Consider the following 24,446-nt stretch of genomic DNA (forward strand, 5'->3'; position numbering starts at 1 on the left):
ATTTGTTTTATGAATGTTGCGGCCCTATCATCATTGGGTGCATAAATATTTAATACAGTTATATGTACCTGGTAAATTGTCCCTTTAATCTTTATGTAGTGTCCTTCTTTATCCTTTGTGGTGGATTTAAATTGAAACTCTATTTTGTGGGAAATTAATATTGCCTCTCCTGCTCTTTTTTGATTGTTGTTTGCTTGATATATTTTTATCCATCCTTTCAGTTTTGGTTTATTTGTGTCTCTTAACTCTAAAGCGTGTCTCTTTTAGGAAGCATACAGACTGATCGTGTTTTTTTATCCAGTCTGCAACTTTCTGTCTCTTTATTGGTGAATTTAGTCCATTTACATTAAGTGTAATTATAGACAAGTATGAGTTTAGTGCTGTCATTTTGATGCCTGTTTTTGACAATTTCATTTTCCATTTACTTTTTTGTGCTGAGTTTTTCTTTGTAGAATGTGTGTTCCTCCTTTTTATAGTAGTTGAATTTATTTTGGTGAGTCGTTATGTTTATCTTGGTTTTTATTTTGAAGTATGGAATTGTTAGACCTTGTTGTGGTTATCTTAATATTTACCCTGGTTTGAGTAAGTAAAAACCTAAGTTGTTTCGCCCTGTATCGCCTTGGTTTCCTCTCCATATGTAATTTCTAAGCCTCCTGTATTTAGTCCCTCTTTTTTCACTATCGTAATCTTTTACATAATCACATCAATGATTCCCTGTTTTGAGCAATTTTTTAATTAATCTTATTTTGTTTTTGTGATTTCCCTATCTGGGTTGATATCAGGATGTTTTGTTCTGTGACCTTGTGTTGTGTTGGTATCTGATATTATTGATTTTCTGACCAAAGAATTTCCTTTAGTAATTCTTGCAGTTTTGGTTTGGTTTTTGCAAATTCTCTAAGCTTGTGTTTATCTGTAAATATCTTAATTTCACCTTCATGTTTTACAGTTTTGCTGGATATATGATTGTTCGCTGACAGTTTTTCCTCTTTCAGTGCTCTATATATGTTATCCCATTGTCTTCTTGCCTGCATGATTTCTGCCGAGTGGTGCAAACTTATTGATTCTCCTTTGTAGGTAACTTTTCGTTTATCCTTGGGTGCTTTTGAAATTTCTCTTTATCTTAGGTTTTGGCAGGTTTGATGATATGTCTTCGTGATTTTCTTTTGGGATCTATTTTGTATGAGGTTCGATGAGCATCTTGGGTAGATATCTTTTCATCTTTTACAATGCCAGGGAATTTTTCTGCCATCAGATCTTCCACTGTTCTCTCTGTATTTTCTGTTATCCCTCCCTGTTCTGGAACTCGAATCACACGCAAATTATTCTTGATAGAGTCCCCCATGATTCTTAGGGTTTCTTCATAGTTTTAAATTCTATTTGATTTTTCTTCAACTATATTTGTGTCAATTGCCTTATCCTCCAGCTCCCCCACTCTGCATTCCAGTTCCTTGATTCTGCTCCTGTGACTTCCTATTGAGTTGTCTGAATCTGTGACTTTATTGTTAATCTTTTGGATTTCTGAATGCTGTCTCTCTATGGATTCTTACAGCTTATTAATTTTTTCACTATGTTGTTGAATAATCTTTTGGATATCTTCAACTGCTTTATCCGCGTATTCCTTGGTGTTTTCTGTAGATTGCCTTATTTCATTTGTGAGGTCATTCCTGATGTCTTGAAGCATTCTGTATATAATTTTTTTATATTCTACATTTGGCAATTCTAGGAATGTATCTACATCTGGGAATGATTTTGATTCTTTGATTTGGGGGTTTGTAGAAGGAATCATGGTCTGCTTCTTCATGTGATTTGATGTCGACTGCTGTCTCTGAGCCATTTATAAGATATTGTAATATTTTATATTTGCTCACTGAGTCTTATCTTCTTATTTTGTTTTGTTACAATACACCCAGATGGGCTACTAGATTGTGGTATCGTGATTGATGTAGCTTTTGAATCACTTACGTCCTGTTACCAGCTTGCCTGAGCTGTTACCAGGTATATAAGTGTATGAGTCCATTCACTATTCTTGAATACAATCAGCTCAGGTGTCCTGATAGCTGGTCACCTAGTGTGTGGTGTAGGCTCTCACCTATTATCTTAGAGGAGTAGTGGTGATGGTTGTATGCACCAGTTTCTATTAGTGGCAGGGGGTCACATTTCAAGGAGGGCAGGATGCTGACAGCCTTCCTTCAAGTGTCAGTGAGGTAGGTGTGGCTCTATTCTCTAGAGCACTCTGGTGGGTGGGCTTTGCAGCTGTATCTTAGGCACCCAATGCTTGGGTAGGCGTCACTATTCTCAGACCCCTCTAGCAGGTGGCTAGGTGATGTGGGTGGAGTCTCAGCCCTCAGTTCGCTGGTGTGGATCAGCGAGGGCTCTGTTTAATAGGTAGAGAGGTATCTGACCTCCAAAACTTGCCTTTCCACTGCTGAGCTAAAACAATTATGGTCAGATCTCTATCAGAATTGCCTTTACATTGTAATAGCCACCTAGTTACCTGTAGGGTGAAAGCCAAAGACTATGGGTCTGTTAATGCCTGGATGGAGCTGATTCTGTACTGTTATTTCAGTTTAGGGAAGTCAGGGAAGGATTTTTTCTTTGATTGTTAAATGCTGCTTTTCTCAGGCCAGGAGAATGGGTTAGAAAAGAAAGAAGAAAAAAAATTCAGCAGTGCACTTCACTCTCTGGCACAGAGGATTCCAATGTTAATGAAGCTGGCTGGGGCAATGAGGGGTGGAATCAGATATATAGAAGAGAGTAGCCTGGCAAAATATACAAAGTTACTTATGTTGTTTGGTGAGAACTGTTTTTTCTGAGATTCCAGAGCATTGTGTCGCTCGTGTGTGCTGGCTGGATCCCTGCTGAGACTGTCCCAGAGGGTTAGGGCTGCATCCATGCTCACACTGTCTCAGGAAGCCACAATCGGCTCCCCCACACTTAGTCCAAAGCCCAGCACCAAGGTTTCCTTTCTGGGACGCTGCACTCCAGGCTCCAAAACCAGTCGCTGCTTCCCTATAGTTTTTCGTTTCCCTGTCAGCCGCGTCTGTGTGGAGCCTGCGTGTGCTGCCTGGGTCCCCTCTGAGGTTGGTCCTGACGGTTAGGCCTATATCTGTTCTTCCCTGTCTCAGTAAACCACAATCAGCCCCACCACTCTGACACCAGGAAACCGCGAGGGCTCAAGGCTGCGGCGTGGGACACTGGCTCTGGAAGCGGTCCCTGCTGCAGCGTGGCTTTCGCTCCCCCGTCACTCAGGTCAACTCCTTAGTTCTGTGTTTGATGGTCAGGGTTTGTAGATTGTCCTTTATGTAATCAGTTCACTTGTTTTTTCGAGTCTTTGTTTCAAGAAGTATAAGCGGAATCTTCTACCTAGTCAGCCATCTTGGTCCTGCCCCCGTGTCTGCCTCTTTATGTGATTTGGTATTGACTGTTGTCTCTGAGCAATCTATAAGTTATTGTATTAGTTTATTTTATGCTTGCTTTTTGTATCCTAGCTTCTTGCTTTGTTTAGTTTTGGTATTCCCAAATAAGCTGCTTGAGTGCGCTAGGTTGATTATTTTCACCTTTGAAGCTCTAATGTACTATCACCAGATGGCTAGCACTGTTACCAGGTATATGAGCCTAGGAGTTCATTTACTTTTCTTGTATGCATTCAACTCAGGTGCCCAGGTAGTTGGTCATAAAGTGTGTGGTACAGGCTCTGTCCTACCGTCTTAGAGGGGCAGGGGTTATTGGTGTAGGCAGAAGTATCTGGCTGCAGTAGGGGGTCAGGCTCTGATCAAGGCAGGGGTCTGACAGCTGTCCTCTGAGTGTCTGTGAGGAAAGTGCATCCCTGTTCTGTAGAGCACACGGGTGGGTTCTGCAGAAGGGCGATGGGTACCCAATGCTTTTGGTTGTAAGTTCTGGGAGGTACTACTTACCCTTGGAGCCCTGTCACAGGAGGCTAGGTATTGTGGGTGGAGCCACCAGTCCTTAGGCCCCTGATGTGGGTAGGTGAAGACGCCGTTTAATAGGCAAAGCAGTGTCAAACATCAAACACCCATCTTTCCACCGTTCAGCTGAAACAGTTGCAGTCTGGCGACAAGGGCCTATTCTCCTGAAATGGGCCCACACAGGTCCATGCTGGGGTGAAAGGTATTCAAAGCCCATGGACTGTTTGTGCCTGAACAAGAGCTGCTTCTGTCCTGAGCTCCCCAGCTTAATTGAGCTGGCAGATTATCTTTCCCCCAGTTGTGAACTTATACCTTCTTCAAGGATGGAAAAATGGCTCAGAGTGGTACCAGGGCCTATCTCAGGCCCAGGGAAGTTGACAGCCACTGAAGCCGGCTTGGGGGCTGGGGGCGTGGTAAAATAAACACAAGTAATTAGCTTTTGCTGAGAGTGCCGTTCTTCTCTTGTTCTGGAGGTGTGAGTAGTCTGTGCAACTTGCTGTCCTTCCCTGAGCTAAACGCCTCTGGAACACTACTGCCAGCCCCGCTGCAGTCGCTCCAGGGAACGGTGCCTGAGGGTTCCTGGCTGTTCAGGTCCAGTAACTCCTCTCCACTTCTGAATAGTCTCTCCCTCCCCCTGCCGCTGAGTCCATTTTCTAACTTTACCTTTGATGTTCAGGGCTCCTAGCTTGTCATAAATATAATCGCTTCACTTGTTTTTTCTGGTCTTTTTTGTAAGAGGGATCACTGGTGGCGTCTCAATACTCAAAACTTCATCATTTCTTCCTTTCACTTTAGCTACTCGACATTCAAGAGCAACGTTCAGAGTCTCTTCCGACATCCGTTTTGGTCTTTTCTTTCTTTCCTGTCTTTTAAAGGATCTCTTGCTTTCCTCATGTGTGATGTCCTTGATGTCATTCCACAACTCGTCTGGTCTTCAGTCGTTAGTGTTCAACACGTAAAATGTGTTCTTGAGGTGGTCTCTAAATACAGGTGAGATATACTCAAGGTCATATTTTGGCCCCTTTTGACTTATTCTAATTTTCTTCCGTTTCAACTTGAACTCCCATATGAGCAATTGACAGTCTGTTTCACAATCGATCCCTGGCCTTGTTCTGACTGATGATATGAGTTTTCCCATCTTCTCTTTCCACAGATGTAGTCAGTTTGATTCCTGTGTATTCCATCTGGTAAAGTCCACGTGTATAGCTGCCGTTTATGTTGGTGAAAAAAAATATTTGCAGTGGATGAGTCACTGGTCTTGCAAAATTCTTTCATGAGATTTCTGGCGTCATTTATTTCAGTGATGCTGTATTTTCCAACTACTTTTCCTTCTTTGTTTCCAACTTTAACATTCTAATGACCAGTAATTATCAATGCATCTTGATTGCATCTTTGATCAATTTCAGGCTGCAGAAGTTGTTTAAAATCTTCAATTTCTTTATCTTTGGCATTAGTGGTTGGTGCATAAATTTGAATAGTCATATAAACTAGTCTTCCTTGTAAGTGTATGGATTTTAGCCTATCAGTGACAACATTGTACTTCAGGCTAGATCTTGAAATGTTCTCTTTGATGATATGTAACGTCATTCTTTTGACTCTGGTGGAATATCCATGTTTGTAAGACTGCTCACAGACTGTTTTACCAGAGAGTTTTCTGGTACTGCAACATCTACCACTAATCTCTGTGATCCCTTTGAATTGGCAAAATAAGAATAGTGCTATAGATTTCTTCCAAATACAGAAAACATAAGTATGAAAATGTTCTTGCTGTTGATTATATTCTTTACCAATCTGTTTGTATGGGATTTTTGGTACTTCACTTGAAAAATGAGTCCAAGGTACTGTGATGTGATTGTTTACTTTGTGTGGCCTTTCTAGCCATGGTCTTATAACATCCACCCTGGTGCTTGGGCAGGACTGTGTGATAGGGTAATTGTGGCTCACCAAGAGGATTGTTTATTTTGCCTTCAAAGAGAACCAGTTCCAGAGCAAAGAGGAGGATTCAACTCCCATCAAGGAAGAACAGCCAAGAGCCGAGCGTATATTATGGACCTGAGATCCCTGCACTGAGAAGCTCCTAGAAGCAGGAGACTGAGATAGAGAGAGGAAGCTGTAACCCTGAAGATGGTAAGATGCCATGGCAGGAGAGACCGAGCAACAGGGACCTGGCTATAGGAGATGATGGCCCAGGGAGAAGGAAAGCTGAGTGCCTTTGGAGAGAGGCCGGCCCAAGGCCAGGCAGAGGCACGCCTATGAGCACAGGAGGGAAGAGGCTGTCCTGATAGAAAAACTGTGTTCTGAGTGTCTTTGAGCCTGAGCTATAACTGTTACTTCCCTAATAAACCCCATAATCGTGAATATGGACTATGAGTTCTGTGTGGCCATTGCAATGAGTTATTGAACCCGGCAGAGAAGTAGGGAGTGCTGTGTGAGGGACAGTTGGTGTCAGAGTTAGTGAAGATGGTGGAGAGAGGGTAGTTTTTTCACCAATGCCTTCAATGCAGCTTCGATTCCTTCCTTTTATACCATCAGTTCTTGATCTTATGCTACCTATTGAAATGGTTGAAAATTATCCAGTTCTACTGCAGTGGCTGTATTAATATCAGACAAATTATACTTCAGAAAAAGGAGTATTATTGGGAATAAGTAGGGACATAACATAATAAAGGTTCAATTCTCCAAAAAGATACAACACTCCTAAATGTGTACGTGTCTAACAACAGCACTCCAAAATACAAAAACTAATAAATCTGAAAGGGGAAATGGACAAATACGCATTTATAACTGGTATCAGTACTTTTCTATCAATAATTAATAGAGCCCTGCTAGTTGAAGTCCAAAGCATCTGTATGAACCACTCATGGATGTCTATGTGTGTGTGTATGTATGTGTGTGTATGTGTGTATGTATGTATATAGTATAAAGAGAAGTAATACAGAAATAAACATAGATACATGTTGTAGTCCTTGGGAGGTACAAACGGTTAATGCATTCAGCTGCTAACCAAAATGTTGGAGGTTTGAGTCCACCCAGAGGCACTTTGGAAGAAAGGCTTGGTGATCTACTTTTGAAAAATTAGCCATTGAACTGACACACTTGTGTGTCAGTACTACTCTGACACACATGAGGGGAGGGGTCACCATGAGTCACATCAGCTTAACAGCAATCGAATGATTTTTTTATGCATTCTGCCAATGTTTGTCTTTTAATTGGTATCTTAGGCTGGGTTCTCTAGAGAAACAAAACCAGTGAGGTGTATATATATATATTTATATATAAATAGCTTTATATCAAGAAAATGGCTCACGAGGCTGTAGAGGCTGGTAAGTCTCAAGTCCATGGGTCAGGCTTGTGGCTTCTCCTGACTCACATAGATGCAGGGACTGCAGAACTCAAGATCTGCAGGTCATACAACAGGTCTGTGGCTCACAGGCTGCAAAGGCTGACAGATCTCAAGATCGGCAGGTAAGCTGGCAGGCCGTGCCTCACAGACTGCGGAGGCTGGTGAATCCCCAAATTGGAAGGTAAGCTGAGAGTTCAAGTCCCAAAAACTTGAGATCAGATGAAGAGGAGCCAGCTGCAGGATTCAGAGTGAGCAAAAGCTCAAGAGCCTTGCCAGAAAGTCCACCTATATTGGATGCAGTCCACACCTCCGAGGAAACTACCTTAGATCTGATTGGCTACTCACAGCAGATTCCATCATGGAGGTAATCACATTATATCACATCTCATCATGGAAATGATTGCATCGTTATTCGACTGCTAAACTACATCATAACTGCCAAAGCACTGAGAATCATGGTCCAACAAAGTTGACACACAACTTTAATGATCCCAATTGTGAATTTAATCTATTTAAATTTAAAGCAATTAATGATAAGGAAGGACTTATGTCTTCTACTTTGTAGTAGGTCATATATGTATTTTGTTTCTCATTTTCTTCACTACCGTCCACTTTTGTGTTTGACTGATTTTTTTCAAGTGTACAATTTTGATCCTCTCCTTATTTCCTTTCCTTATATTTTTTAACTTCTTAGTGGTGACCATGAGGATTACAATTAATATCTTATGTTTATAACAATCTTCTTTTAATGAATACAAATTTAGCTTCAACAGTATACAACATTCTGCTTTTATTCAGCTCAGTTACCTCCCCTACTTACGTTGCTGTTACAAAAATTGCATCTTTATACATTGTGTGTCCATTAAGAGAGATGTGTAAGTATTTTTATGCATTTGTGCTTTAAATCATATATGAAAAAAAGAGTCGTGATATAAAAATATTACTGACTTTGTTTTATCTAAGTAGTTACCTTTACGGAGTCTTCGTTTCTTTTTATGGCTTCAAGTTACTGTCTAGTGTCCTTCCGTGCCAGCCAGGATGATTCCCTGTAGCATTTCTCATAAGGCAGTTCTGCTGCTAACATACTCCCTCAGGTTTTGTGTATCTGGGCATGTCTTAATTTCACCTTCATTTTTGAAAGATAGTTTTGCTAGATATTGACATCTTGGTTCATAGTTTTGTTTCTGTATTTTTTTTCCAGTACCTTAAATACATCATCCGACTATTTTCTTGTCTCAATGGTTTCTGATGAAAAATCAACAGTTAAACTTGTTGAGACTCTCTTGTACATTAGGGGTCACTTATCTGTTGCTGCTTTCAAGTTTCTGTCTTCGTCTTTTGACATTTTGATTATGTCTGTCTGTGGATATCTATGTATTTACTGTCCTTTGAGTTTATTGAGCTTCTTGGATATCTAGATGACATTTGGGAAACTTCCAGTCATTACGTTTTTAAATATTCTTTCTGTCCTTTCATCTTTCTTTCCTTTCTGGGACTCCCTTAATGAGTATATTGGTATGCTTGATGTTGTCCCGCAGGTCCCTTAGGCTCTATTCATTTTCTTCATTCTTTTTCCTTTATGCTCCTCAGTTAGAACAATTTCAGTTGTGCTTTTTCAAGCTTACATTTTCCTGCTTTCTTGCTCAAATCTGCTGTTGAGCTCCTCTAATGAAATTTTTATTTCAGCTATTCAACTTTTCAGCTCTATAATTTCTATTTGGTTCTTTTGTATAATATTTCTTTATTAATGTTTTCTACTTGTTCATACATTCTTCTCTTGGTTTCCTTTTTTTGTGTGTGTGTCTATGGTTTGTTTAGCTCTTTGAGGAAATTTAAGACAGTTGGTTTAAAATCTTTGTCTAGTAATCCCAATATCTGTGTTTCCTTAGGGATGCTTTCTGTTCATTTCTCTTCTTTCTTTCTTCTTAACAAATGAACCATCCTTTTCTTTTTTCTTTTTATGACTTAGAATAGTGTGTTGCAAACTGGATATCTTAGATATTATAATGTGACTCTGGAAATAAGATTCCCTCCTGTCATTAGGGTTTGCTTTTTTTTTTTTTTTTAATTGTTGAGGGCCAGTCATCCATTTGCTTAGTGATGTTTCCAAACTATTTCTGCAAAGATTGTATGTCTTCTCATGTGTGGACACTGAAGTTCTGTTCTGTTATCTCAGCAGTCAGTTCATGACCTGACAGTGCTTTCTTTAAATGCTTGTAGCCAAAAAGAAAAAGTAACATTATCCCAGTCTTTGCAGATTGGCTCTGAACTGGCACGTTCTTTCAATGCTAAGCAAGAGTGCCTAAAACTCTGCCCTAGCCTTCACTTCCTGCCCCCATGGAGCCCAAAGATCAGCCAGAGATGCAAGCCTAAAGCTTTGTCAGGATCTTTATGAGCATGTCTTCATCCTTAGGCAAGAACATTGCACTTCAGATTCCTCAGTATATATGGTAGCCCTTCAAAGCCCTTAAACCACCAACCATTGTCCTTTCAGCCCTTTTTCCAAGCTTTTGGATGTCTCTGCTGTTTTCTCTGTCCTTCATCCTTTGACCCTGGAGGTAGGACCAATTCTTTTTAGCTTCGTACTTCTGAGTTTCCATCACATCATACATTTTTTCTTGTGTGCTGTTGAGTCAATTCTGACTCATAGTGACTATAGGATGGAGTAGAACTTCTCCAAAGGTTTCTAAGGCTGTAATCTTTATGGAAGGGAACGGTCATATCTTTCTCCTGTGGAGTAGTTGGTGGATCAAATCAAACCGTTTAACAGCTGAGTGCTTAACCACTGCACTACTGGGGCTCCTTTTGACATCATGCATCATAATAGATTCTTAACACACCCCTCAGAAACATAGAAGTCCATAAATTATCAAGGATACAGAAGATTTAACATGTAAAAAAATACCAAATTGCTATATGTGTATTTGTGTGTATTATCTAACCATGAAAGAATATACATTCATCTCATGCACATACATAACATAGTGTGTATAAAAATTAACTGTATACTGTGTTATAAAGCAAGTCTCAACAAATTTCAAGAGTCTGTAATAATATAGAGGATACTATGTAAGTACACCATAATTAAAAAAAAAACCATCTTAGAAAATGAAAATACAAAATCTCCATTTTTTTTTTTATGTAAGTACACCATAATTAAAAAAAAAAAAAAAACCATCTTAGAAAATGAAAATACAAAATCTCCATGTGCTTGGATATTTTAAAATACTATGAGTCAAAAAAGACATCATAATGAAAATTAGAATACATTTTGAAGTAAACAATTATGGAGATAGTGCATACAAAAATTTGTGCAGTACAGACAATATAATATAGGAAACTTATAGCCTTAAAAATATAATTGGAAAGAACAAATCTTGAAAAATAAGTGAGTTAAACATCCATTCAAAATGTTGGGAAAAAACCAGAAACAAACATTCATAGGAATTTTTGTTTCTATTAATGATTGAATACATGCAACAGATGATCAACAAAGACTAAAGTTGATTCTTAGAAAATGCTAGTAAAATTGACAAACTTTAGGCAAGATTGATCAAGTGAAAAAGAATGAAGATATAAAAAACGAATATCAGGAATTAGAAAGAAAATGACTACAGATCTTGCAGAACATAAAGATAATGTGAGAATGTTATGAACCGTATTAGCCAATAAATTTGCAAATTTAGGTAAAGTAGGCAAACGTATCATACCATGTAAGTTAATAACAACGATTCAGGAAGAAACAGGAAGCAAAAGTAATTCCACAACTGTTAATACAATTGAATTAGAGCTCAAACTATTCTCAAAAAGAAAACTTCATATCAGATGGCTTTTCCTGCAAATTCTGCCAAATATTCAAGAAATATTTCACAAATTCTTCAATATAAAAGGAAATATATACCCAAACTCATTTTATAAAGCTTGTAGAATGAATATTGATACCAAAACCTGACAAGAGCAGCAGAAGATGGGAAAATTACAGGCCAATGTCACTGATGAACATAGATGCAAAATATAAAAAGAAATAGGCAAAACAAATCCAGCAATACTCTAAAGAAGAATATATTATGACCAAGTTGGGTCTATCCCAAGAATTCAAGGTTAGTTTAACATTCAAAAATGAATCAGTATAATTTGCCATATGTACAGGAAAAATAAATGTGATTATATTAATAGGTGTAATAAAATAAGTATTTGATAACCTTCAGCATCCACTCATGTTTTTTAAAAGAACATCTAGCATGCCATGAGACCAGAAGAACCAGAAGGTTCCCAGCTGCTGTCGCTGAACATTTTGATCAAAGAGTCCATAGAAAAGCCCTGATCAAAAGGGGGAAAATGCAGAACAGAATTTCAAATGAACCCTAGACTTTTTGGAGCCACTGAGGGTGAATGAACTCCTGAAACTATTGCCGTGAGATAATCTTTAAACATTACACCAAAAGCATTCCCTTGAATCGTCTTAAAACCGAAGTATGAAAAAGAAAAAACCAAACTGTTGCTGTTGATTCCAACTCAGAGACTCTGTAAGACAGAATAGCACTGCCCCATAGAGTTTCAAAGGTGCAGGTGGTGGATTCAAACTGCTCTTCTTTTGCTTGGCTACCGTATCACTTAACCACTGTGCCATGAGGGCTCCAGAACATTAGCTTACTTAACCAATAAAAATGGTCTACCTTGAGCATATGCTCTTTTAAGAACTGTCTACATGGCATCAGATTGACAACAGCTACTGAAAAGATTAGATAGGAACCTTAAGGAGCAGTGGGTTTATGTTAATGACAGAGGAACAACTCAGAAAAGGAGGGTAAGAATGGTTGCACAACTTCAAGAATGTAGCCAGTGTTATTAAATTGTACAGGTAGAAACTGTTGAGTTGGTGTATGTTTTGCTGCATATATTCTCAACCAGAAAAAATACAGGTAATAATTAACAAAAAATGTCAAGGAGAGCTAAATATTTTGAAAATAAGACAGAGTTGCGTGTGAGGGAATGAGTGGGGTGAGCTGTTTTAGATTAATAGTAAAGGCTTATGGGAGCAGGATATTTGAGGAGATAACTGACCTATATCAAAGGAGAGAATAGGTTTATGAAGTTCTGAAGGGAGGGATATTGCCAATAAAGGAAAGAGTTGTTTCTGAGGCCCTTAAATAACCAAGTGTTTTGGCACATTTGAGGAAGCTCAGGAAATAAGTCATGGCTAGTGTGGAGTGAACCGAGGGAAGACTGTTAGGAAATGAGGTTAGTATGGTGAGCAAGCCCCGCATCATGAAAGACCATGGGAAGGATTTGGGAATTTTTCCTAATTGCTATGAGAAGCCACTGAAATGATGCTGTTATGTAGATTGTAAGAGGGAAGATCGGTGCATGGAGTCCAGTTTTAACCAAGAGATGATGGTGGATGTAAGGTGGAGGTAGTGAGAAGTGGATAGAGTCAGGATTTATGTTAAGGTAGTGCCAAGAGTCCAGAATATGTCAATGGATTGGATGCAAGATTTGAATAAAGGAGAGAAATGAAGGATGATTTCTAGGTTTTTGTCCTGAACAACCCAGAGGATAGTGAGAACATTTGCTGAGATAAGGAAGACTGGGAGGTAGATAAGACACTTGGACGAAGAATTTTATTTGAACCACATTAAGTTTGAGATGCCTAGTAGACATTCCAGTGGAGATGTGAGGTCAGCCATTGGTGAAGGAACAGGGCAGAGTATGTAAATGAGGGTATCCTAGGGCTCAGGTGGAATTGACTGCCATGAATTGGCTCAGATAACCTAGACAGTGAGAAGTGATGAGTGATGTTACTTAAACAGGGCATGGAAATCAATGAAAAAGGTGTGGGAGTGGCAGGGAAGCTAAGGTAGAGAAGTTTCTCTCTCCCTAAACCTGATTAGCTGGATTTGAAGACATCATAAGTTCCTGTATGAGAAATATCCAGCAAATTACCAGTTGATTTAATAAATTGATAACAAAGTCCACCTTTCAGCCAAAGATTGAAAAGCAAACAAACCAATTGTCATCCAGTGAATTCTAACTCTTATCAACCCTATAGGACTGAGTAGAACTACCCCATAGGGTTTCTAAGGAGCAGCTGGTGAATTCAAACAGCAGACCTTTTGGTTAGCAGCTTAGCTCTTACCCACTGCACCACCAGGACTCAGACCAAGAATAACACATGTGAGGAACTTACTCCTTAGTTCAATCAAGTATGTAGAAATTGAAATTTGTAATTTTGGAGATTCCTCTCTTTTTTTTTCGAAATGGGGGGCATTGAGATGGAGGATTTTCCTATGCCCACCATCCTAAGGGATTTAATTAACCCATAGTTGAGACATTGTAAACATCTCAAGAAATTATTACCTTTGAGAAATTTGAGGGTGAGTAGGCATATCACCTGGCTCCTCTTAAACTCCTTATAAAAACCTGACTTGAAGACTCACCTGCCTTTTTGAATAAGTGCCAGCTTGAATAGGCAGGGTTCAGGGAATTGCCAACCAAAGGTATGGTTTCTCCAGAGGCCTCCAAGGGATGTAAAAGAAGAGTGGAGCCAGACCCCGTGCTTGGGACACACCCTTGGTAGGAAATATTTGAGTGTGTGTGTGGTGGGAGTGCACTGGGTGTGGGAGAGTGGGGTGGGTGGGTAATAGGGAAATGCCTGTTTTGTTTTTTTTTTTTTTTTAAGAAACAGTTTTTTACTTTTTTTTTTTTTTTTTTTTTAATTACAATGAACAGTTCAGTGGAGACACATTCCTTATCTGCAGGGGCTAGTGGAAGTGCTGATAGCTGAGAATGTAGCCTGCTCCCCAAGTGCCAGTTGGCATTTTGGAGAGAAAACTTGATGTTTGGAACACTGACTGGCCCTGCCTTTTCTAAATAATTAAGGGTGGTGGGGTGGTGGTGCGAGAAAGAGGATGGTCTATGAACACTGACCCTGGAAAATTAACTCCCGAGTGTGTGGGTTGTGGATAGCAGGAAAAGAACATCACCCGCAAATGACAGCAGTGCCTTTATTTATTTATTCATGCTTCTTTTTAGTTCTGAGTTGTTTTTAAGCCATAAATTAATGGGGCCACCATGAATTTTCAGAGAATGAGTTTTACAAAAATCTAAGTGTTTTAAATATTGCCAGGATTTACTTATATACGCTGTATATGAGAAAAGTCCTTCCAGTTATAGGGAGGAGAAAGAAAGTATATTCAGGAATTAAATTTTCACAGTTCTCTGAATTCTTATATTTCTCCTGTTGTCCATTTTTCTTTTTTTGTCCTTCATCCACCCCTTCCACCTTGACCCACTGTCTTCATCATCTAGTGCTGCCATAACAGAAATACCATGAGTGGATGGCTTTAACCAAGAGAAATGTAATACCTCACACTAAAGTAGGCTAATAGTCCAAATTCAAGGCATCAGCTCTAGGGGAAAGCTTTCTCTCTCTTTCGGCTCTGGAAGAAGGTCCTTGTCCTTAGCCTTCCCATGGTCAAGGAGCTTCTCAGGTGCAGGGACCTTGGGTCCAGAGGACATGCTCTGCTCCTGGTGCTGCTTTCTTGATAGTCTGAGGCCCCCAACTCTCTGCTTGCTTCCCTTTCGTTTTATCTCTGGAGAGATAAAAGGTGGTGCAGGCCACACCCCAGGGAAAGGTGACCTGAGTGAGGGTGGTGTTACAATCAATCCCACCCTAATCCTCTTAAAGTAAAATTACAATCACAAAATGGAGGACAACTACACAATAGTGGGAATCATGGCCTAACCAAGTTGAGACACACATTTTTTAGGGTCATAATTCAATCCATGACACCCACCAAACCAAACTTGTCACCATCAAGTTGATTCCAACTCATAGAGACCCTAGTTGATTCGAACTCATAGAGACCCTATAGCATAGAATAGAACTATTCCATAGAGTTTCCAAGGACTAGTTGGTGGATTCGAACTGCTGACCTTTTGGTTAGCAGCTGAGCTCTTAACCACTATGCCACCAGGGCTCCTCTTGATCCACAGTCCACCCTAATTCACCACTGTGTTAGAAACTAAGGTTTTGCTACTCTGAAATAAGAACCTTTTACTATACTTTTGTGTTAGTGGTTGCTTTTGGTACGTCTTTAAGCACTGAACAGTTACCTCACACCCGTTAAAAACCCATTGCCACTGAGTCTATTCCAACTCATAGCGGCCCTATAGGGCAGAGCAGAACTGTGCCATAGACTTTCCAAGGAGCGCCTGGTGGATTTGAACTGATGACCTTTTGGTTAGCAGCCATAGCTCTTAAACAGTACACCACCAGTGTGGGAGGGGTTTAATTGATAACATGATGTCTGGGCTCCAAGGGAGATGGAATGGATGTGCAGGAGAAGGGCATGCAGAGTCTGCCTGTATAGTCACCAGAACTCTGTTCAAGATCATAACACACCTCAGTAATCACTTGAATCTAAACATACAACTTTAACAGTTGATGTAAATGACTTTACACATGAATTTTGGAACTCAACTCTTTCTCAATGGAAGTTCCTTCAACCTAGCCGTTTGTTTGTATTCCCTTAATAATTATGAAAGCTAACAATTATTGTGTTCATTCTGTGTGTAAGGCCTTTTTCTAAGTGCCTTGTGTGTTTTCTTTAACCTGCGTAACAACCTTTTGAATAAGACCCATTTTAGAAATGGGAAACTGAGGCAGTGAGAGGTAAAGTAACGTGCCCAGATCACCCAGCTGATAAATTGAGTTAGGATTTAAACCCAGGCAGTTTGTTTCAGAATTTGCTTATGTAATCACTGTAGATGACAGCAGTGAGCCCTAGTGGCTCTGTGGTTAAAGAACTTGGCTGCTAACTGAAAGGTCAGTGGTTCGAACCCACCAGCCTCTCTGTAGGAGACAGATGTGGCAGTCTGCTTCAGTGAAAACCCTATGGGGCAGTTTTACTCTGTCCTTTGGGGTCACTGTGAGTTAGAATCGACTTGATGACAGTGGGTTTTGGCACATAATACTAATGTGCAGTGTATTCTGTATGCCGTGTATATGTTCAGAAACTAATTTTCCGAACATTTATGCCATATATAGATTACCAATCCAGTTGCCATTGAGTAGATTTTCACTCATGACGACCCCGTGAGTTTTCAGAGTAGGACTGCCCTCCATACGGTTTTCAATAGCTGTGACTATTTGGAGGTAGATTGCCAGGCCTTTCTTCCAAGGCAACTCTGAGTGTATTTAAACTGCCAACCTTTCAGTTAGTAGCTGAGCACTTAACTCTTTGTGCCACCTAATACATATATATACTAGGAGGTTTTCCTCCTTATTTGTACTTTAACGTTTTTTAGACTCTTACGAATACTTGTTCCTGGCAGTGAACTGGATGCTAAAGAACAGAATAGGCACATGTAACCCTCTCTCACCTTCTCCCTCCCCTCTTTCACAGAGATGAAATAAAAAGGAATTAATGAAGACAGATCATTGGATTAGGGCCCATACTCAGGGCTCTAACAGCATGGGGGGTTTCTCCTGTCACTTCAGTTCTTGTTCAGGAATTGGTACCTGCTTTTTGTGAATCACAAAGACCAGTGCTGTATATCAAGCCATTTAGATTTGGGGTATGGAGCAGTGATTTAAAAAAATTAAATTTTATTTTCAGAGATTTTTTCTAATAATTGTTTACATTTATTTATTTATTTTTAAAGTTAGACCCTGCTTTATTTTAGAGAGGAACAAACTTTCAAAGTTTTTAAGCAAACATTGGTCAGGGCTGGGCTTTTTTTTTATATTAACTTTTATTGAGCTTCAAGTGAACGTTTACAAATGAAGTCAGTCTGTCACATATAAGTTTGTATACACCTTACTCCGTACTCCCACTTGCTCTCCCCCTAATGAGTCAGCCCTTCCAGTCTCTCCTTTCGTGACAATTTTGCCAGCTTCCAACTCTCTCTATCCTCCCATCCCCCCTCCAGGAATTGGCACCTCCTTTTTGTGAATCACAAAGACCAGTGCTTTATATCAAGCCATTTAGATCTGGGGTATGGAGCAGTGATTTAAAAAAATTAAATTTTATTTTCAGAGATTTTTTCTATTAATTGTTTACATTTATTTTAATTGTATATTCTAAAACCCCTACAAAAAGGCATGAAATAATTGTTTAAATTTTAATTCATATGGGTCAAAATGTATGTTAAACTACCTATCGTCACCTTCACAGTCGTCGTTATGTTTGAGCCAATTGTTGTGGCCACTTGTTACCAAGTATGACCTGCTTCTCCAGGGACTGATCTCTCCTGACAACATGTCCAAAATATGTGAGATGAAGCCTCGCCATTCTTGCTTCTAAGGAATATTCTGGCTGTACTTCTTTCAAGACAGATTTGTTCATTCTTTTGGCAGTCCATGGTATATTCAATATTCTTTGCAAACACCGTAATTCAATGCCTTCAATTTTTCTGTGGTCTTCCTTATTCATTGCCCACCTTTCGTATGCGTATGAGGCGACTGAAAGCACCATGGCTTGAGTCAGGCGCACATTAGTTTTCAAGGTGACATCTGTACTTTTGAACACTTTAAGAGGCCTCTGGCAGCAGATTTGCCCAATGCAATGTGTCGTTTGATTTCTTGACTGCTGCTTCCATGGGTGTTTATTGTGGATCCAAGTAAAAATGAAGCCCTTAATGACGTGAACATTTTCTCCGTTTATCATGATGTTGCTTATTGGTCCAGTTGTTAGGCTGTTAGTCTGTAGTCTTTGATCTTCAGCAGTAAATGCTTTAAGGCCTCTTCACTTTCAGCAAGCAAGATTGTATCATCTGCATATCTCAGGTTATTAATGAGTCTTGCTCCAATCCTGATGCCTTATTCTTCTTCAGACCAGCTTCTCAGATTATTTGCTCAGCATACAGGTTGAATACATATGGTGAAAGGATACAACGGTGATGCACACCTTTCTTGACTTTAAACCATGCTGTATTCCTTGTTCTGTTTAGATGACTGCCTCTTGTTCTATGTACAGGTTTCTCATAAAAACAGTTAAGTGTCCTGGAAATCTCATTCTTCCCCATGTTATCCATAATTTGTTATGAGCTGGAGTAGGTCTCAGAAATAATGTACCATTTCTTCCAGTTGGTTGTGCATGGCTGCCTACTTCCCTAGGTGGTAGCAGCTAAGGCCTGTCTCAGAAACACTCTCCTCCCCACTTAGCATGAGTTTTCACACTGGTCCATCTTCTTTCCCTTGTGTGTCTCCTGCCCTCCTCAGTGGCTGGGGAAAATGATAGTAGTCCACTGATGAGATTTATTCTTTTATTATACTTTATTTTATTATTTGTTTTTATAACATAGTTCTGTTAAAATCAAGGGTAATAAAAATGTTTGTATGATGGAAGTGGATAATCCCACCCACTGTGTCCATCTAAAGTTTCATGAGAAAACTGTGCCCACAACAGAGGGCTCCCACTCCTCTGGCTCACTGTATTTTCTCCTTGTTTATTTGCTCTTCCCTCTTTCCTGATGGATGCATGGAACCACTGAGCTTCAGGACTCCACAATTCTGCTTTTCATACCAGTGTTACTGTAATCTTGGGTTCATGGGCTGCCTTGCCACAGATTTACTCATTCTGTTTCTGTTAATTATTTCATTACTTAAAAATCTCTCATGAATTTTTCCAGAAGTACATTCTATTCCTCAAAAACTTGGAAGCAATGGGAAAGTATGCAAAAAAAAAAAAAAGCAAGAAAACATACGTAATGCATAGAATAAATTATTAACGTTCCGATATGTCTATTTTCTTGCTTATATTGGCATGTATGTGTATTAGAGTCTCTGGTTGATGCAAATGGTTAATATCTTGAGCTGCTGACAGAAAGTTGGAGTTCAGGTCCACCCAGAATTGCTGTGAAAGAGAGGTCTGGCAGCCTACTTCCGAAAACTCAGCCATTGGAACCCCTATGGGGTACAGTTCTACTCTGGCACACTGGTGTCATCATGAATCAGAACTGACTCAGTGGCAACTGGTTTTATGTGTGTATTAGCACACACATTTATGTATATTAACACAGATATTACATCCTGATATTTTCATTCAACATTAGTCTTTTCATGGTAATTTTTTTTTGTTTTTTTTTAATGAGGGCATTAAATTACTTTGTAATATTCTGTGTGCATGTAGTACATGGTTTTTAGCGATTTGACTATAGTTGCAATAATGTACATGTTTCTAGTAATCTTCAACCTATACTTACCTCTTTTTAACATACATCTCTGCCATTAAATCTCTTTGTTTAAGTGTTGTTTAACACTCATTACGCCTAAGGGATGGTCTCAGAAGCAGCCCTGATCAATTTTTCTCCCTCTTACTCATGAAGCCCCTTAATGTATTTCAAGGTATCAACTACGAAGGATTTTACATACTTATCCTTTGTTTATTTTTCATTCAGTCAGTATATTCCATGGGCCAGAAGTAGTCTATGTTATGCAGATACAGTGGTGAAAGGTACACACTGTCCCTGTCGTCATGAAGGGGACAACCCAGTGCAGGTGGGAGGAGCACTGGGGAAATGCAGCTGAGAGAAAGGACAGACAACCCTCCAGGAACCACACTGGACTTCAGAGAGGCTTGTTGGCTGCTGTTCACCTGGCAGGCTTCTAGATACCAGAGTACCCTTGGGCTTGGTGCCTGCTCCTCTCTCTATTGACACCCTCCCTCTAGGATGCCTCAGTGAGTTTACTGCTGTCTATTTGTAGCTATGGACCTGAGGTTTATACCTCCATCCATTCAAACTCCTCCTGGGTCCAGACTCATATATTCAAATGTCAGCCTAACTCTCTGTATTGACCTCTTTATGCATTATAATGATACATTCCTCATATGGCCATCATGAAAAGCAAACATGAAAGGAAAAGCACAGGAGTGCCTGGCACCAGTGTAGGTACTCAATGAGCATTAGCTGTTGGTATTATTCTTGACATCTCCGTGTGGGGTGAAGTTTTATTACCGGACATCTCCATGTGGATATCTAACAGCTGCACCATGTTATCTAGGCTATGAAACAATTCTTGGTTCCAACCACCATTCCGTTCTTATCGATGAATTTCTCAGGACTTCGGTGATGGGAGTGTGTGTTTTTCCACACAATGGACATGATTAGGAATGGTAGGCCAGGTCCTGCACAATAAATTGCTCCAACATTCCTATGGGTGACCATTGAGACAAGTTTCAGCCACTGAATGTAGCAAAGAATTGGAACTACTCTCAGCTGTTCATGTGAGTACTCTCAATCCAGAATATCTGGTAAATCAACTGTTAGGGATTGAATTGTGTCCCTCCAAAATGTATGTGGAAATCCTAACCCCTGTACCTGTAATTCTGACCTTGTTTGGAAACAAGGGGCCTGCTTTTATTATGTGAATGAGGTCATACCAATGTAGGGTGGGTCCTAAGCCTAACTCTTCTTAGTTATAAAAGGAGCAGAATACACACAGACACAAACAGGTGAAAAGGAAGACAGACAAAGAAGACAGATGCTTCTAGAAGGCCAGGAACACAAATGATTGCTGGCATCTACTAGAAGCTGAGGTAGACAAGGAAGGACCTCCCACTACAGCCATGCCCTGAATTCGAACTACTACCTGCTAAACTGTGAGAAAATAAATTTCTGTCCTTTAAAAGCCATCCAGTTGTGTTATTTTTTGTTATGGAGGGACTAGGTAACTAACACACATACCCGTTCTTATAAGTTCAGCCCAGTGCAGAATAATTTTCTTCCCTCCTTGGTCTAGCCCACCCGAACCTCCTCTTTCCCTATCAGTGTCCTTTGCTTTCACCTAAGAGCTATGACAGAGTCCGCTTGATGCTGACGCATTGAAATTTCAATTTATTTTTTATTTATGATTACTATTAATTCCAATATTTTCTACAGTTTTCAATGGAGACAGTCCTATAATCTATGAATAGCAGTTATACTTTTTTTGTACTAGCTTACACTTCCAGTGTTAAATGTTTAATAAAAATAATGATAGAAGCATCCTTATTTTATTTTTTATTAATTTTAAAGAGAATGTCCCACACGTCACCATGAACTATCATGCTAGTTGTAGTTTTCCACGTTCGGGAACTCCTTTTCTGTTCCATGTTTGCACCTAGTCCTTATCTGTCCGTGTGATTGGATTTTATCAACCTGCTTTGCCCCCATCTCTTGAGGTGAGCATATGTCTTCTCTTCTTTCACCTATGCATGTGGTGAATGAAATTACTAAATCTTTAATGTTCACTCAAATTTGTATGCCTACAATAAACCGCCTTGATCATGGCATGTTACGTGGTTTACCCTTTGCTGGATTTCCTTTGCTGGCATCTTATGTAGGGTTTTGCATCTCAGTTACTGAGTGTGCTTGTCCTCTAACTCTTCTTCTACCTTCCTTCTCTAATTTGTTATCATTTTTAAACTAGCCATAAGGATCAAGTTAGGGGAGTGTCTCATGGTTTTCTAATCTCTGTTGACTGCGTACAAGATTAAAATGACTGTTTCTTGCATGTTTGCTGGAACCTGACTGGAAACGATCTAGGTCTGCCATTTTCTTTGTAGGGAGATCTTGAACTACTGACCCATTTTATTTAGTGGTTAAAGGCCTCTTCTGGTGCTAATTTACTTGTAAAAAATTCTGATGCATGTTCTAGATTGCTCGAATCTCATCTTTAAATATTGATTATCAGGGCTTGTAGCCTCATGCAAGCCAATTAATCAATCCCAGATTTCCCCAAAGTCAGGCTCTGCAACTATTCCCGGTACCAAATTCCCTCATCTAAGACTTATTTGCAAAGAAAGATACAACAGTATGCTATCTACGCGGTTGTGTATCCGCAGCCTTCTTGAGTCCATAACGTGAGGTTACAGTCTTCTAATACTTTTTTTGTAATTGTTCTCTTTCTTTTTTTTTTTTTTTTCCTTTTTTCACTGCCAATACCGCCCCCCACCCCAGTCTAGTAGTTTTAAAGTTGTGCGTTTCAGGTTCAAGTCTGTAATCCAGCTGGGATTCTGTGTGTGCTGCATGTGTGCATCAAAAGAACACGCTTCTAGAAGCAGAAAGCAGGCAGTGCGACTGTTCGGTGGTTGGCGGGGCGGGGGGAGGGGAGCTGCTGCCCAGAGAGGGCGCCCGAGGGAGGCAGGAGATGCCGGGCTGCCCACCGCAAGCCCGCAGACTCCAAGGAGGCGGAACCTGCGTGCACCATGAGCCTTTTGAGACAGGCCCAAGCCCGCCCAGCCGGGTGCTAACCTCGCACCCGCCAGGCTTGCGGGTTCCCCCAGGACTAGGGGAAGCCTGAGGCCAAGGAGGACAAGACCTAGGGTCTGGACCTGGGAACTGGTTCTGCCACGTGTGATCGCAGCACTTACGCCGGGAAGGAGGGCAGGAAGCATATCGCAACGTGCGTCCGGACGATGACCCAGAAGGGCAGGAGTTGTGGTCACCCACGGACTCTGCGTCTGCATATGGACGCCCCCAGGGTGCAATTCCAGGAGCAGAAGGCAAAGCCACAGAGGCCACAGTGCACCTCGCTGATGCTCCCCAGGGGCATTTCCCTAAATTTGGGGAACAGTCCCTCCTCTGGGCTAGGGACTTTGTTTCCTCCATTGTCATCACTGACTGTGAGCAGACTCTTGTCTAGGCAGACTAACGAGGAGTTATCAAAATGAGCTCCAAACTCCGGATTTGAGTTAAGGATCATAAATTAACACAGAGAAATACGACTTTAGCAATAAGTGCCTGCTTGAAGCCCAAGTTGCCTGAAAACACGGAATTTCAGTCTTTCAGCTCCTCTGCTAATCTAGGGACTAAGAACAGGATCTCACTGGAGCTCAAAGATGTGGGGCACTGGGAATACTCTGGGTCTGTCTGCTCATGGCTGATTGCCTGATTCCCAGTTTTATTATACAGCTTAAATACAGACCAGAAGAGGAGTTTGGGGCTTGACACCTGACATCTTAACACCAGTTCCTGTTTCTTGAGGAAGGAAGAGGTAAAATAAATCAGCGTTTGCTGTTTCCTTCTCCATCCCCGGAAGTCCTGATGAAGACCCTCTCAGGTAAGGATTGACAGGGAGTGGCTTGGTTTACTATTCAACTTTGTCCTTCAGTAACTTTGTTTATGTCCTGCATGTAAACTGTTGTGCATTGAGAAGCATTCTAATTCTTGTGCAGAAGGACTAGACCTCCTGCAGAATGACTATATTGTGCCTCCCTCGGGCACCCCTGTCTGCGCAGCACCCCCCAACGCCAACTGCCCAACCGCCTCTCTCCTGGCATTCTGCTTCTAGAAGCATGTTCTTTTGATGCAGAGATGCAGCACACACAGAATCCCAGCTGGATTACAGACTTGAACCTGAAGACCTTATGCAGAATGACAATTTATGAACCACTAAGCTCAGTACTAAAGCAGGTACTTACCCCTCAGAGAAGGCCCTGGGGGAGGTTGACACCTGCATTCCCCAGCGCTCCTGCTGCTCTAGAAGTGCCTGAAATGCCTCTCTGGGAAAGGCCTTCAGAGTAGTAGGCTCATGGCCCACGTGGGAATTCAGGCCTATTTTTCTGTTAGAACATCTCATTTCGCTCTGAAAATATTATTATCCAGTTTATCCACCAGGCATGAGTACAGACATCTCATATTTTCAAAATTAACCCCATTCTCTAATACTAATGTGCCACCAAGAGTATATTCCAAAGTTTTTCCAATAGGCTAGAAAGTCTTTGCAAAGAGGGGAGTCCTGCGCCATGTTGTGCAGTGACAACAGGGTTGGCATAATATGTTTACCGAGATACCTACCACTTTTTTTAATTTTTTATTGTGCTTCATTTGAAACTTTACAGAGCAAATTACTTTCTTGTTCAACCATTTATACACAATTGTTTTGTGACATTGGTTGCAATATTCATGATGTGTCAATATTGTCCTCTCCTATGCTCCAGTTCCCCGTTTCCATCCGCCATGATTCCTGTTCTGTCCTGCCCTCTTTTCAGTGCTTTTGGGCTGGTTTTGTACTTTTGGTCTCATACACATGATTGAACTAAGAAACACTTTCTTCACGTGTGTTGTTGTTTGTTTTATAGACCTGTCTAATCTTTGGTGGAGGGCGAACTTCCGAAGATACTTTCCACTTTGTTGCTTTCCATAATTCCTGAAATTCCAAGCCTGCCACCTGAAGAACTTCCTTTAGTGTT

At 40.5% G+C, this 24,446-nt stretch overlaps 1 long non-coding RNA gene across 1 annotated transcript in view; it reads left to right on the forward strand.

Moving 5' to 3' along the window:
* Nucleotides 1-3,154: 3,154 nt before the first annotated feature.
* The window catches only part of LOC135229300 (uncharacterized), a 28,750-nt gene continuing 7,458 nt past the window's right edge, over nucleotides 3,155-24,446 (forward strand). The window contains exons 1-2 of the long non-coding RNA XR_010320085.1: nucleotides 3,155-6,053; nucleotides 23,167-23,667. This is a non-coding gene — a long non-coding RNA (uncharacterized LOC135229300). The remainder of the gene's footprint in view (nucleotides 6,054-23,166; nucleotides 23,668-24,446) is intronic.

The sequence above is a fragment of the Loxodonta africana genome, unplaced genomic scaffold (assembly GCF_030014295.1).
Source record: "Loxodonta africana isolate mLoxAfr1 unplaced genomic scaffold, mLoxAfr1.hap2 scaffold_183, whole genome shotgun sequence".
Lineage (NCBI taxonomy): Eukaryota > Metazoa > Chordata > Mammalia > Proboscidea > Elephantidae > Loxodonta > Loxodonta africana.